The 12,567-nt window shown below is 36.3% G+C and overlaps 1 protein-coding gene across 3 annotated transcripts in view; it reads left to right on the top strand.

The window, feature by feature from the left end:
* The window catches only part of LOC126891928 (probable ATP-dependent RNA helicase DHX35), a 396,116-nt gene that overhangs the window by 13,391 nt on the left and 370,158 nt on the right, over positions 1 to 12,567 (top strand). Inside the window, exon 1 of one of the 3 annotated variants that reach the window (XM_050661275.1) lies at positions 8,802 to 8,819. The exons of the other annotated variants lie outside the window; for them this stretch is intronic. The gene's annotated coding sequence lies outside the window, so the exon portion shown is untranslated. Of the gene's footprint in view, positions 1 to 8,801; positions 8,820 to 12,567 lie in introns of those variants that run through there. 3 annotated transcript variants of the gene reach the window in all.

Genomic DNA, 12,567 nt, shown 5'->3' on the forward strand with positions numbered 1-12,567 from the left:
AAGCCATTTTCATAAGCTCCTTGACTTTATTCGTATCATTTACCAAAAATTCGCCATTTGCGTGTTCAGTCTCGAATGCTTCCAGAAATTCTAGCCATATCTCTGTAGCCTCTCCTTTAGTGCAAGTATTTGTTTGGACTTTGTCCCTGCACTGCAATATACTTCAATTTTTATAAATACCTAGTCTTTGGCATTTGCCTTTAACTTTGTATCATTTACAAGCTTTGTTACATCTTTATCAATACTTATTCTAAAAAATCCACAAGGAAAAGAAAATGTTTTTCCTGTAGTTGGCTGTATACCATCAATCACAAAATTGGAAAAAAATCCTTTGTAAAAGGTATAAATTTTTTTTTTATTAAAATCCCTTAAAAGGGCTACATCACAACAAAACGTTTTCGATTTTTATAAAAAATCATCATCAGTGTTAGATAAACTGGATGCTAGCTGAGCCAGAAAAGAAAAATATCCGGGTAAAAACCATTTACATGTAATATAGTTGCCTTAAAAGTGCATACTTCAATAAAAAGCCCTGTGATGGTCACATGGCAACCAGGATAATGCCCTGAGGTAATGTATTGAAATTTCCCAACACGTGGGATCCAAATTGAGTTGTTTACATTTCAATGACTTAATGGAAACTGAATGCGAAATGAGTGATGTTTCTGAAAAAAAGGGGTTTCCCCACGTGTTGGTCATGTAGTTGGTATATGAACCATTAGAGTGGAGGTGGAAACTTGATTTCCAATAAACGAATAACGCCACCTTTGTTTCCTTGGTTAACGACAGTCCTGGCAACAACCGGAAATGTGACATCAGTCATTGTGAGTGAAGAAGTGGAAATAATCGATTGCGATTGAAAGTCCTCAATTTCACCGCTTTTGTTTAATGTATCTGGCTGTTGAACATTCGGTCGTATCTTTGAAGTTGTAGGTAATCTAGAAGTACTAGGAATGGATTCCACCCCTATTTGCAAGACTATTTGTTCTTCACGTTGCTCTTGTTGGTGTAATCTATGTAAATCCATCTCAATTTTTTTGGTCGCTTCACGATCTAAACTATTAATCATTATATTATGGTCAGTTCGTTGGTCGGTTAAGAAATTTCGTTCCGGTATTGGAATCTTTCTTTTTGTAGGACAGTTGCAATCTCTGAACTCTAAACATTTGCAAGTTGCAATATCAAACAATTTCTTGCTATCCTCACCAAACTTTAATAGCTTCTCTTTGTAACCGTCCTCGTCCTTCCTGCTTCATAAGGTTTCAATAATGTTATATACTTATCGTGGAAAACTATAATAATTCTAGCTAATATTGTTTTGTGTTCTACTTACTTATAATTGAAACTAAGTGGTAGAGTGAAAGTCGACTTCTGTGACAGGTTATAACTCTTTTGTTGCAGCGTTAGGTCCGGGGGTTGGCGCGAAATTCAAAATAGATCAATTTAAGTAGCGCTGGGGCAGTTATTCTGATGAAAATAGAAATAAGTGTTATTGAAGTTTTCGATTCATATCCTAGAAGCGAATTGATACCGCACCCCGCGTAGGTAAAATTGTTTTTTTTTTCAAATTTCAAAATTTGAATCACGTTGGGGCAGATGTTAGAGTCATAATATAAAAAAATGACAATTAACTTTTCCAATCCTTTCCCACAGTAGCGTCGATTCTGCACCCCGCGTTTGTAAAAATTATTATTTCATTTTTCTCCATATAACAGCGCTCCACCCTAATGTCCATGTTACTTTATGTATGCGTTTGTGTTGGAATATATTTCCACCTATGACTAAACTGTTTTGGGTGCAGAAATCTATAAACATGTTACCATTCTCATTAATTTGTCCCAATCCTTCTTTCCCCATTACAGTTTCTCTTCCACTATTATTCGTTCCTATGTTGTCATTCATATCTCCGATTATCATAACAATATTTTTTTTGTTATATTTTTTTTAAGTCTGGTCCTGGTCATCTGTGTTTAAAGTCATCTTTTATGTCCTGGTCTTTTTCATTTGTCCCACATATACATACTTCACTATTTACACTTTTTCTGTTTTTCAAAATTGACTTTTGTCTCACTAATACACAATGCTTCTATTCACACACACAGGATTTGAGAAAAAATAAATAAAAATAATTTCTTGTTTTTAGTTTTAAAACGCAAACAGTTTTAATTACTACTATGTAGTTTTACTAGTTACATTTAATTGCAATAAAATAATTATGATTATGTATATAAAATGAACTTGACCTCCACATCAAACAAAAAGAGACAAAACAAGTCAAATAATAATTATTTATTACAGTATAGATAGAGGTTAATTATTTTTATAGAATGCTTATGTAATCGCAATGTAAACAAACTGAATTGTTAACATATTGTAGTAGTTTGTTTGAATGTCATCCGGAAAGGAAACAGTAGATGTGGAAGTGTAGAGTTTTTACAATCTCAGGTGGACAAGATTAAAATCGGCTGATTGTCTGTTCTTTTGTCAATAATGGGCGGCGCAAAATAAATAAAATAATATTTTTTTTTGGCAAATAATTATATGGTTGTTAACATCAGATTTGCTTCTATACCTGCAGTCTCGGCACTAGGGTATTAGGTGCTATATACTCTATAGCCTAGTAAATAAACGGGAAATACGGCCATACCGTGTAATTTTCAGGGTCAACTCCGAATTGCATGAAAATTTGGATTTAGCTTCTACTTACCACTTACCCTCCAGTTCAAAGTTGAACCTGTGCCGTTGGTTGTTTTTACTTTTGGATGACAGTCACTCCTTATCGGGGTGAAACAACGCGTGTTTACGTCCGGAAATTAATCAATTTACTAATTCTAAGCAACTTTCATTCTATAGAGTTTTTTAAAAAAGTTAACATTTTTCGAGTTATTTGCAATTGAAAATATTTATTTTTAGACAAAAAAACACGTTTTCAGGCTGTTTTTTTTTTGCAAATTACTCAAAAAATAAGCTTCGTTTGTATTATTTATAAACGTTCCTAGCATCAAAACAAAGAGAGTTACGCTTGAAATAAAGTTAGCTCCTTTTTTGGTAAAAAAATGTGAAAATCGCCCCCTATTTAGCACCCCATCTTTAAAGAGGGGGGTCTGGAATCTTCAAAAGACATCTCAGTTCAGAACGCCGCATGACTGACCTTAGTGCAGGATTCATTCTTCGTAGCCCCAGCGATAATACCCGAGGTACTTTAAAATCACTTTCTCGTCGTCGAGGCTGCGCCGAATGCCTACCTGCTAAACGCTAAACCAGACTCTCCTCTGCCATCCAGCGCTCCGAAAGCGGAATGGCCGCTGCAAGGTCGACATCGCTTCCGAAGCACTTTACCTTCATTTATCCACAGACTGTAAGCAAGGATACCCTTCCTTTTCCCCCTTTTTATATTGGGTTTTGTTTGTATGTTTTTTTGTTTGTATGTTTTTTCTTTTTTTTGAGCTTCTTTACCTCAGTCTGTCTCATACAATCTAACTCACCTATTCGCGTCTCATCAAAACTTATTCCCTCTACCTTCTACTTACAATATATTTCCCTCTCACCCCTATCGTTGGTACAGCTGTTTTTCCTCCTCTTCTTTCTTCTTGATCACTACACGGATATAGTTGTGTATACTAGTCCAACTAGATTTATTTTCAGTCATTCTCTCAATCATTTCTCGCACTGTCACAAAATTCACACCTGTCTCTCTTTCCATTCTGTTCCTTTCTATTATCCATCTGTTGCACTCTAGCATCGTATGTGTAACGGTGCCCGGGTGTCCGCAGTATAGACATTCATCAGTGTCAGCCTTTCCAAACCTAGAGAGGTAGGCTCTAAAACACCCGTGTCCTGTGAGCACCTGCGTCAGGAAATAATCCAGTCGTCTGTGACCACAGTCCATCCAATCCTTCAAGTTAGGTAGCAGAATCTTTGTCCACTGTGCCACATGCTCCGTGTTGTTCCATTCTTCCTGCCATATTTCAATTGACCTTTCTCTTTCTTGTCTTCTCTCGGCCATAGTGAGCTCAACGTCTCTTCTCTCATATAGTTATTTTCTTTCTACTACCAACACATGCAGCGGAACACATCCAGTGATGGCTCACAAGGCTGGCGGCAGACACAGTCCTGTACGCGCATGCCACTCGCAGCAGATTTGTTCTATCCGCTCGTGCTATGAGCCCTCTGTAGGCCTGTATCTCTACCGCCTCACTCTAGACTGGTGCCGTGTAGAGGACGATCGACTGCACAACACCGTGCAAGGCCCTCCTTCTTTCGGATTTGGGTCCTCCAATGTTGGGCATCACCCTCCCCAACGCAGCCGCACTGTTTGCAGCCTTCCGGGTCACCACCCGCACGTGCTCCCCCCACTTTCCATTCTGGTGCAACGTCACTCCCAGGTATTTTATGTGTTTCTTGGGTATTAGACACGCCCCTGCACATTGTAATTCCACACTTTGCCTGTTCCTTTTCCCCTTCAAGATGATGGCTTCGGTCTTCTCTGCTGCGAGTTTCAGTCCGTGCTGTGTCATCAAGACAGATCCCTGGGGAACACTTGCCGTCACATCCACAATCGTGCCTTTCTCCACCATAATTCTTCTCTCAGATAGATATTCCGCTACCACGTTCATCAGGTATCCAGGACATTCTTTTTCCTCCATTGCCTTCATTACCTCGTTCCACTGCAGCGTATTGAATGCATTCCTAACATCGAACAACAACAGAGCCGCCCAACGGTGTTCATTCCCTCTATTGCGCAATGCGTCGAATACACTCACGACTGCGTCAATCGTGCTTCTCCCTTTACAAAAACCAAATTGCCTCGGGGATAAGCCTCCCGACCTCTCAATCATGCCATCGATACGTCCCCGTAGCATTCTTTCATACAGCTTACCGACGCACGGAAGAAGGCAGATGGGTCGATACTTTTCCCCAGCTTTGGGAAGCAGTACCAACTTCGATGTCCTCCAAGGCTCAGGAAAGGGCTGTGCTTCCAGCAGTGCATTCATGTGCTCCAGAAGCCACGCGTGCTCCTCCCGTCCCAGACACCTCACCGCCTCAGGTGATATCTGATCCAGACCGGGGGACCTGCGTGTCTTGAGTGCGCCCAACGCCTCGACGAGTTCATCCATGGTAAAGGGTACAGCCCGCTCAGCTGCCTCGTCCCTCCGTACTCCGTGCCACCTGCCGGCGGGAAAGAGCTCTCGTGTTACCTCGAGCTTCTTATCCATAGGCATTTCATACGAGGGGTACGCATGGAACTTTTTCATGGCGATCCTGTATCCCTGACCCCAGACGTCCTCATCCAGTTTTTCACACAGTTCTCTCCAGTGCCTTCTCTTTTCTGTACGAATTTTCCTGTAGAGTTCCCTCTTCCTTACGCGGTACTCCTCCTCAATCTCCTCGATGACATCAGGATCGACTCCTGCTCTGCCCCTTGCTCTCGTTAACCTGCTTCTCATGGCTATACATTCATTTCTTTGTGCCCCGATGTCCGCATTCCACCAGTAGGGCATCCTGTTTGCATCTCGGCGACCCATCCTGCTTCCCTCCATCGCTTCTTTAATTAGCACCCCAAATGAAATTAATTGTTGTCGCGCTACAAACAATTTACTTTACTTATGTATTTTTTACCTATGTATTTTTTAATATCTATCCTCTGGACGAGGGCATTTTAACATGCTGTCAAAATTAAATCAATATGGCGGCTGGGAGGCAAACAAATTTTATTCTATCAGTTTTTATGGGTTTTAGATCATTTTAGTTGCGTTTCTTTGTAATTTTGTTTTGTACAAGGATTAATTCAACATTTAAACTGGAAGAATTAATTTAAAAATAATATGCCTCATTTCTGTTGTGTTTTGAAGTGTGGAATGCGAAGTGTTCATGATAAAGTTCAGTTTTATCGGTTACCATCAGTGCTACATTTTAAGCATAAAACAACTAAATAAGTCAGCGTTTCCCAAACTTATTTTTCCGTGGCCCGGTTATTTTTGAGCTTATCCTTCGTGACCCACTAATTTTTTTGTATATCCTGGTATGTGTGTGCAAGAAAACATTTATTTTAGTTTTATAAAATATACACTCACCGACACACAATTCCGCCACCCAAAATTTTTGATTAAGTTTGACAATTTATAACTGTATTATTTGTGCTCCGATTTTTAAGATTCTTGCACCAGTTTGTAGGTACATGTATTGATGTCGTTTGGTATTATTCCGTTAAAAACAAAAATTTGCTTGCATGGCATTATACAGGGGTGAATGGAAGCGTTGTATTTTCTCCTTACTTTAAAAAGTTCTTTGGAAAAATGGAAGAGCTGATTTTGTTTCATAGTCCGGTCATATTATCCCGGAGGCATCACTAAAATTTTGTTTTTGAATTATCCGAACATGTATCTCTTTTCTTGTAAGAGCTGTACCATTTTTTGTAAATAAAAACATTGATTGACTCATAAAATAGAAGTTGGATTGATAAGATTAGAATGGCCTGCACACAGCCCAGATCTCAATCCTATTGAGCATTTATGGGATGAATTAAAAAAAGGTATTCGCCGTCACTCTAGGCCTCCAGAAAATCTGGTATAGTTATGGCCCTGGTAGAGGAATATCGGGCTATTCCCTAAGCAAGGATAACACATCTTTATTCGATGCCAAACAGATTGAGACCAGTCGTTGCTGCAAGAGGTGGACTTGTAATTTATGTAAAGGGTATGTAATTTATTTAATTCAAAATACATTTTACTGCTGTCAGAAATCAGACAAAAATGTTTATATCACAAATAAACATTGATTTTCGCTAAAATTAAATGTTCAAACTTCCAAGAGGCAGATGGCTGGCGGGAGCTGGCTTGAACATTGAATTTAATCGAAAAGCAGAACACATTTAATCGAAACAGAAGACAGGGTTCGAGTTCTCTGAAAAGACCATTTTTATTTAATGTGGTTAAGATAAACATCTGAATAGAGGATAATTACCATTTCCGAAAAAATGTATTTTTAAGGGATTATTTCATGATGATTTCTGAAGGGAGCTTTTTTGTCGGGACTATTTTGTCGGAACTATTTTGTGTGCGGGATATTGTGTCGGGGCTATTTTGTCGGAGCTTTTTCGACGGGGCTATTTTGACGGGGTACCCACCTGATGCCCAGGGTCACTGCTAAGGTACGTCATCTAGAGCAGGGGTCACCAATTAGCGGACCGCGGTCCGCATCCGGACCGTGAGCTACTTTTGTGTGGACCATCATTAAATTCAGAATATAGCGTTTGGCAATTTTGGAAATGTTTGGCTATGAAATTGTATATAATGTTTGACTCAACTTATGTGTGCGAAGCCGTTTTATCAAGAATGAACTTTATTAAAAATCGGTACAGATCTCAGCTAACAGATGAATATCTCAACTACCCAATGAGAATCAGTTGCACCAAACTAGTGTTGCCCAAAATCGGTCTTGGTCTTGCAGTCTTGGTCTTGTTCTTGCGTTTTCGCAAGACCAAGACCAAGACCGCCTAATTTTAGCAAGACCAAGACCAAGACTTAGCATGCAAGACTTAAGCAAGAACAAGACTAAGCCTGCGAGACTCTTGCGTCTTGCGGTTAGAACTGAAAGTCTTTTTAGGGAGTATATAGGAGAATAAAATATTTTGCACATCTTTAACAGCAGACGATTTCTTTGCTCTGAACTTAATTGTCCAGGTTTTTGGTACGAGTGTACCAATCAAACTGTGTTTTTAAATACATATTTTCTTAACATTCTGTTTTTTAATTCATTCGTTTATGTTGGATAATAAAAAACTTGGGTACTTTTTTAACTAGCCATGTTTTTCATCAATGCAGGGTGTTTTAAATAAGTATGGTAACCTTACAGGGTAATTCAGCACGAAAAATAATGACAGTTTGATTTGATTTATAAACATAGGTATGTCCTATTAGAGGTAAAATTCAATAGCTACACTTTGTACTTGATGAGTTTTTCCATGAACACAATAATTATTATTGGATATTGAGAAGTTAATTAATTTATCTCCATAAAGTATCATGACGTTGAGATTCAAAATGAAGTAGGTAATGAATACAATGTTAATAAATAATTATTAAGTACATAAATAAGTTTATACAAAACAGTTGCCTCTATAGAAAATCACATGTGATAGAAACAGAAGTAATGTTACTGTTAAAATATCAACATCCATTTTATACATACAAAGGTACCTATACAAAATTTTGCTGACTTACAACTACTAACGATCTATCAAAAATAACAGTCTATTCTTTAAAAAATGAACAATAAGTTTTGTTGTTTGAAAATAAATGCCATTATTTTCGGCGACAGCCACAAAAGTCGCCTGCTTAACCATAAAATAGATAATAAACCATACTGAAGTAAAAACTTCTTTTGTATATTGGTATAAAAAGTTTTATTAAAAAACATAAAAGTCCTCCAAAAGGATTTGCAAAACGTTTTCAATCTGAATCAGATCATCCTCAGTGCCTAGAACGAAGTATTTCCACGTTAAAATGAATGCAAAAGGTTTAAAATTGTGACTAGGTTAAAGAAAAATGTGGCAATACTTACGTTCTGCTTCATAAAAGAAACTAGCAACTTATTTAAAAAGGTTACATCGATATAAATGGTTTACATAATAATTAAGTGATATTTGTAGCGACTCCAAGTCGATGTTACAAGATGAAATGTGCTAGGAGTGCTCAAAGGGCAACATGGTTCCCTGCTCGTTAAGAACTCGTGGTTCTTGCCAGTTCAATGGACACAGACTAACTAAAGTGAAGGAGATGACAATCCAATTATCAGACCGAAGTGACATGACAAGACAGGTAGTCAATTTTTGGTTATGAATTTCAAATTATTATTGTTGTTTAAAAAATTTTTGGATTATATATTAGTAACTGTATAAAATTGAAATTTAAATTATAATAATTAGATTTTATTGTAAAAGTATATAAGGCAACTCTCTACTCTCTGTTACAGAAAGAACTGTTGTTAGTGTTAGGTAGATAAAATGCAAGTCAGTGACGTCATCGGTGATTAAATTTGAGAAAGAAGGCAAACAGTTTTATTTAGTTTGAAAGAAAAGGAAAATTAGTTCTATGTACGCCACCTATATGATAGGTACCAAGATAAGGTGTATTTAATGTTGTAAAAATAGCTAGGTGATGTTGGTTGCCTATGTATATGTTTGTAATGTTTATTGACAAATTGAAAATATTATAATTTAATTGGTTGTCTGAATTAGAGAACTAAAAACTAGAAAAGATAATGGAGCAAACAGACTGATATGAAAGTAATGTATATCATTGTGAAGCTTCCCACATAGGCGAGAAGATTGTTTAGCAAAATCAAGTTGAGAACGAGTGATGTTGGTTGCCTGATATTCTAGGTTGAAATTAAAATTGTTTAATTAAAATTACTGAAAAAATATTAGTTATTTAATGATAATTACCTAAAAGATGTTGTCAGAAAATTTTTTATAAAACATTTTTAAATTTTATAATTATGATTTAAAAGAATCCAGTCAAAGATGGAATAACCTGAATGATAATATCAGAAATGCAAAATGAATTATGTGTCAAACAATTGTTATTATTAAACTGAATGGATGAAGTTAATGAGTTATAACATAAGAGGCAACCATAGGAATTAGTTAGGGTGTGAGTGTATATTGGAATGATATTTATATAATACAGGCTGAGAGTTGGGGTTATTGTCAATATGAGGCAAAGATCTTGATGGAATAATTCATTGGATGGGTTAACTGAGAATTTGAAATTTTATAGTCAGTAATGGAAAGCAGGTTGATATATTGTTGAGAGAAAAAAGTAGAGAGTAGTGTTGCCAAATGGAAAAAAGAAGAAGAACAACCAGATCAAGAAATGCATGGGGAACCGGAAACATCAGAAACAAGAGGTATGGCCATGTAACTATGTGGATTGGGAAAATGTATGAGAGAGGAATGGTAATGGAAGAAGGTAAACTTTGTTGTGGTTGGTAATCTAACTTAGATTTAAGGAAAATGTGTGAGGGAAGATTGGAAGAGAAAGGAGGTAAACTGTGGTAAGGGTGGGATAGATAAAAAAGGGGGGGAACAGAAAGAAAAGAATAAAAGAGCATATTTGAAAGTGTTAATGGGTGATTAGTAAGGAAATAATAAATGTTAAATGTAAGTGGGGTGAAAGGAAAGAGGGAAACAAAGTAAGGAGATGAATGATGAAACAAAAATATATAAAAATAAATAAATAGATAAAAAATAAAACAAAATTATATAAAATAAAGAAAAGAATGGAGGTTTAGATCAAAATATTGTTAAGGGAATAATTGTCGGTGAATAGGAGTAAAAGGTCGATTTAAAGTAGTCTGGCGGTTAACGCAATTGGGGCTAGTCCTCATGTCTCTAGAGATCTCCAGGTCCTCATACAAATCCAACCGTAAGGAGTTCCTATCCTAAATATTGTGAATTAGTTTGACACCCTCAGGGATGTTAAGGTGGTGTTTGTTAACTTTAAGGTGGTGGTAGAAAGCTGATGTATTATCTCTTTTTGAATGTTCGGCAGATCTAGTTGAAAGTGATCTATAAGTCCTACCTATATACGAAGCATCACAATCAGAACAAGTCAGCCTGTAGACTCCACTACGATTCATGTAGTCTACTGTATCTTTAGTATTAATTAAAAATTGATTGAGAGTATTACTAACTTTGAAGGAGATATGTATGTTATCAGAAGAGTTGGATATGATGCGTTTGATCTTTTCGGATAAGGTGGGGTTGTGAAATGGTAGTGACCTATAAACTGGAGAAGAAGAAGAGGCATGGTGATAAGCGGAGTTGTGTAGCAATCTAGATTCTCGTTTACGAATGAGTTTATCTATTATGTAGGGATCATAACCATTATTGACAGCTATTTGTTTTAAAATGTTAAGTTCTGTATTGAAAGAGTCATTTGACATCGGTATGGAATAAAGTCTATGTATGAAACTTCTAAAAGCCGCTAATTTGTGTGATTGAGGGTGATTGGAAGAAAAATGAATGACATGGTCAGTTTGGGTTGGTTTACGAAAGATACCAAAGCTGAATCGGTCGTTAAGTCTGGTGATAGATAAATCAAGAAAATTGATGGACTGAGATGATTCTAGTTCCATTGTGAATTTGATGTTTGGGTGAATTTGATTAATTTTAAGAAGTAATTGTTGAGCTGAGTTATGATCAGCAGAAATGAAGAGTAAACAATCATCTACGTAACGGAACCAGTGTAAAATTTCTGGATTTTTCATGATATAATTGGATTCCAGGTGATCCATAAAGACATCAGCTAGGAACGGGGACAAGCAACTACCCATAGCTAGGCCATCGGGTTGTTTGTAAAATTTGTTGTTAAATTGAAAGAAATCTTGAGACAGACATAATTCAAGGATATCTAATATCGGAGAAATGACGTTGGGCTGAATAGACTTATTGACTAAGAGTGTTTTTACCAGACTTAGAGTTTCAATTTTGGGCACTGAAGTGAATAAGTTGCTAACGTCAAAAGAAAGTATGTTGAGTAACTTCAACTCATCAATCTTAATCCTGACATTACTATGCTACAAATATCACTTAATTATTATGTAAACCATTTATATCGATGTAACCTTTTTAAAAAAGTTGCTAGTTTCTTTTACGAAGCAGAACGTAAGTATTGCCACATTTTTCTTTAACCTAGTCACAATTTTAAACCTTTTGCATTCATTTTAACGTGGAAATACTTCGTTCTAGGCACTGAGGATGATCTGATTCAGATTGAAAACGTTTTGCAAATCCTTTTGGAGGACTTTTATGTTTTTTAATAAAACTTTTTATACCAATATACAAAAGAAGTTTTTACTTCAGTATGGTTTTTTAACTATGGTATACAGCCAGCTACGGGGACTTTCCCATTGATAAAATAGATAATGTTACCCATTATGTAAGCGTAGGCTATCTGTTACAAAGAAATTTAAACCCATATTTTTTTAATCAATCGCCGAACAGATAATGCACACGAATAATATACAGTTTCAACAATACAATATAACACACAAGTCGCCTGCTTGATCGCAAAATAGATTATGTAAAATATTTGCTACAAATAAATAATTTAAGCTCATTTCTTTAATCAATCGCCGAATAGATAATGAACACAAAAATAATAAACAGTTATGTTTAATAATGTATTGTTTGAAAGATCACTAAATAATATGTATTAGCGATTCGGCACTCCAGATTGTAAGGAAAAATTTACTAAGGGCAATAATAAGTTTTAATGAGTTTTACCTTGAAACCGAAATTCACAATCATGCACTTAGTGAAGTATACCATAAATTATCTCAGCAATTAGAATAGAGCCCCAGTTGATTTCTTCAGAGCTGGACAGTACCGTATTGAGTTCAAATTGATGAAAATGTCAAAATCTCAAAAAAGTGCACTTTGTGAGTTTCACCTCTAATAGGAGGGTATGTCCGCAAATGCTTCGTTTCCGAAATAGGGGTATAATTATATTAAATAGGAGTATAATTATATTAAAATTTTTCTTACAAACTGAGGATTTATTT

Source organism: Diabrotica virgifera, chromosome 9 (assembly GCF_917563875.1).
Source record: "Diabrotica virgifera virgifera chromosome 9, PGI_DIABVI_V3a".
Taxonomy (NCBI): domain Eukaryota; kingdom Metazoa; phylum Arthropoda; class Insecta; order Coleoptera; family Chrysomelidae; genus Diabrotica; species Diabrotica virgifera.